Source organism: Miscanthus floridulus, chromosome 15 (assembly GCF_019320115.1).
Source record: "Miscanthus floridulus cultivar M001 chromosome 15, ASM1932011v1, whole genome shotgun sequence".
Lineage (NCBI taxonomy): Eukaryota > Viridiplantae > Streptophyta > Magnoliopsida > Poales > Poaceae > Miscanthus > Miscanthus floridulus.
The window spans coordinates 86690167-86694230 of NC_089594.1; the positions used below are offsets into that span (position 1 = coordinate 86690167).

The window sequence follows — 4064 nt, forward strand, 5'->3', positions numbered from 1 at the left end:
ACAGGCCTCGGAGAGACGAGCCGTCGCCCACGTCTTCGTCTCCTCCGATCGGATCTACTCCACTCCGAGGCAATGGAGAAACCTGCATCAAGGATGTCGCTGTCTACTACCTCCAGCCATCTCCTCCGCTAATTATAAGGAGGGCGTCTACTAGGAGATTGTCGTCTCCTCCGTCAAGGAGGTTGCCCGATCCTCCGTCGTTCAGCAGGGGACTGTCCAGACGGCGGCGTTCCCGTGAAGCCGACGTAGAGGTCGACCTAACGGAGGACACACCTCGTGGACAAGATGAATGCGAGAATGAAGACGATGACCTACCCAGGTACGCAGTCGATGGGCCTAGTTTGCTAATAACCCTACCGAGTTATGAATCTCTGCATGCATGCTCGGTTGCCTGCATGAGCATGACCAATCGGTGGAACTGGCATCTTACCATGGGCATGCAAATTGTTTTTTTGCATCCAAAATAATGAGGTGATTGGTGCAGTGCTGTGTTTCCTGTGATTTTCCTTTCGTGTGCTCTTCTCCTGTGTCGTTTGTCAGTTTATTTTTGCAATTTCTTCTTCAGGGGGAAATAAATCTCGTATGTATGGCTCATGTGTTTTCTTGCCTTGATATAACGATGCTGGATTCATTTTCCTAGGAGTAAAGCAGTTTTAAATTTCACTAGGTAGTCTGCAAGACAGACATGATTTTAATTTCAGAGCATGAAGCACTTGGTTACTGCTTTAATCTTTCATTAGATGTATCAAAGTTTGAATGCTAATGTTTCGCCTTTTATAACTCCAATACAAAGACTGCTGCACCAACCACAGCCACCCGTGAACCTGCACAATTCACTACTAATGCTGCTGCTATTGATAATCTGGTTAGTGAACATGAAGATGCACATTTAGCACAGGTAAATTTTTTTTGACAAATGACAACGGCAATGTAATGGATACCTACATTTAATCTAGACGTAATGTGTGCATCTTTTTTTCAACATGCAGACTGGGAGGAAACTGCAATGGCCATAAATAATAAAGCTTTTGATGAACCTACCGTTGTTCCCACTCCCGGCCAAGGAGGAGAACATGTGCAACAGGTAATATATTTGCAAAATATCACCTGCAGTTACATAGATTCTTATAATTGCTTAGAGGTGATTGTTCATTCAAATCTCCTGGATTTTGCAGACTCTAACAAAAAGTGTATTGAGTACACAAAACACAATTCAATCTGGTCGCTTCACTCGCAGCACTGCCAACAGATCTCTTTTCCCAAATGACAAAGGCAATAATGGGCAAGCGAAATTTATTTCAACACAGACACTGAGGAATAATGCTGCGTCTAAAAAGCGAGATATGAGAAAGAAAGGCGGAAAGGTATGAGCTGGAAATCTTTTGATGAATACAAAGGATCAATGTGTTCTTACCTGAAGTTGATTTGTGTTCTTCTATACATGTGTTCAGATATAGATTAGTGAGCATATATTATCTCCCTATTAGGCATCATAATAAGATATGATCATATAAGTTATCAGTCTATTTTTTATTTTCAAATATAAAACCATAGAAGATACACATTGCAGCAGACGACTTGAAAGAAAAACAATGTGCAGAGCAACAAATTGACCCGACCTCTGTAGCCTCTTGCTTGTGTGAACTGAACTGAACTGAACAGCTGATTAAAATCCTAAAGAGCCAGTTGATTAAAATCCTAAAGAACCAGTTCATTTTTTTTGGCATCGAGTTATTTTGCCAGGCTATGGTTCTCTGCAAACTAATTGTCAGAAATTTGCTGATTATATTTTTTAACTAAAGTTGGTCAGATTGGAACTATTGCACTACTAGTATACACTAGTTGGACGTTTTTTTTCCTGTCATTGCTCTAACTACTAGTATACACTAGTTTGGCACTATTGCACTACTAGGCACTATTGTTCTGGAGATAGATAGTTTTGTCATTATTTGCCTATAGAAAAAAAATTGTAAACTGAGATTAGATGAGACTAAATTTCAGGTTTAACTAACGAGTTGTGTGTGTATTTTCTGCTGCCTGATAAAATCAGGCCGTCAGTTAGTCCCTACACCCTCAGTGGCATGCATGTGTGGACTGGTGTGTGTGTGTGTGTTAATCCTTTCGTTTACAACATATGTCTTTATGTAAATGCTGAACATTCTTATATGATATATGACTATATGAGCATTGTTTATTCATTTATCAAGTACACTTGTGCTATATTGATCAGCTAGTTTATGTATAACTGTTGGTCAATTAATTACTGTGTATCTACTGGTCCTTAATCAACTACCCTTCAGTCGTAAATATTTTTAATTACTAATGCATATGGCATATGCACTGCTTCTATTGAGCAGGAAGACGAACATTGAACCTTGAACCTTGAGAAGATTGCTCGGACTCTTTGGAAGGATGAACTGATCAATCAAGAAATCTGCAATGACAACGAACCTTTCATTATTTGTGTTAATTTTCTTTTGTTTAGTTCTTGAACTATCGAGCTTCTTTTAATATATTTTCTTATATTGTAAACGTTACTGAATGTGGATGGTCAAAGTTATTAATATCATTGACCTTTTTGCCATTTGATTTTGTAATTTTGTGAATTTATGTGCTGCAAATCTTCATTATTCAGCAAATAAAAATGGATGCAATATAAAATAGCAGTGAACCTAATGTCGATGCTATAGTTTGAATTGCATCGAACCTAATGTTGATGCAATAGGTTTTATTGCACCGAACCTAATGTCGATGCAATATGTTTTATTGCACCAAACCTAATGTTGATGCAATATGGTCTATTGCACCGAATGTTAGCTGTTGCAATTGAAATTCTTATTGCATCAAATTAATTAAATGTATTACATCTACATGATTTTGATGCAATAACCTTTTTGCATCTCTCTATCTTGACGCAAGAGACATTTATGGCCGATGCAATAGCGACCTCGTATCGAAACGATTTTTATGCAATAACCCTTTTGCATCTCTCTGTTTTGATGCAAGAGACAACAGATGGCTAATGAAATAGTGAACTCTTGCATCGGTCATAGCAAACCGATGCGACAAGGCTATTGCATCTAGAGCTATTGCATCGGCTCGCATCAAATGTGAAATTGATGCGGTACCAAGCTATGGCATCAATTTTGGCCCTATTACATCAAAAATTTATCGGTGCAACAGGGTCAAAAATTAGTAGTGATGTGAGCATGGAATTGATGAGGTGTTCATGAAATAGCTTCCATGCTTGTTTATGTAATCTTTCCTTTCAAGCTCCAAGGGTGATTTTTCATGGATGTCCAATATTTTCCTTGGATTGGTGACTCTCGGGTTGATCCTGACTAAGGCCTCCTCCAAACTTGGGTGAGTTATATTTATTAAGGAGATTGATTTAAGCTCACCGTTTGGATCTAAATCAAGTTTGTATTCTACCTATAAGGCTTCGTCCTTGTCCATCCATTCTTTAGCAGTGGCATACGAGTTCTTAATACATTCTAGCCATCGCCGTTGCTCTTCTTGGTCATCCTTCTGGACTTCATGACTCCTATGCTTTGTGTGTCTTAGTGGGTTTCTAGGATCATCATGAGACTTAGAAGAAAGAGCGTAAGAGGGATCATCAGGGTCAAGGATGGGTTTAGAGATGTGTTCAGATGAGACATCTAATATGGGTATAGAAGAGGAGAGAATAGGAATGGCTTCTAGATAGCTTGGCTGTCCTTCTATGGTTTCACTAGACATGCCACCCTTAAATTCTTTCCAATGTCCTACATGGGAATAAAGACGCTTTTAAATAGAACCCTTCTTAAGAGGATTTGAATTATATTCGCTCGAAGGTCTCTTATGTAGCAGAAAGTTTAAGCTTTTCCCAAAACCAGCATAAAAAAGATGATCATTAATTTTATCAGGTCTTTCCAAAGGTGGAATTTCTTCTTCCTTTGGATGATTTTGGGGTATTAATGGTTCAGGATTGATAGCTGAATCTTGGGATTGGAGTGGTTCTGATTCGGCTATCAAAACTTGTTCTTCCTGACCAGGAGATGATTCTTTCTCATCCTCGAGGAGTT

General features: G+C 38.8%; 1 long non-coding RNA gene across 1 annotated transcript; it reads left to right on the forward strand.

Moving 5' to 3' along the window:
• Positions 1 to 2530, forward strand: LOC136506727 (uncharacterized). Its single transcript, XR_010771708.1, has 5 exons — positions 1 to 319; positions 794 to 898; positions 990 to 1084; positions 1176 to 1364; positions 2358 to 2530. It is a non-coding gene; the product is annotated as an uncharacterized lncRNA (long non-coding RNA).
• The last annotated feature ends 1534 nt before the right edge of the window (positions 2531 to 4064 follow it).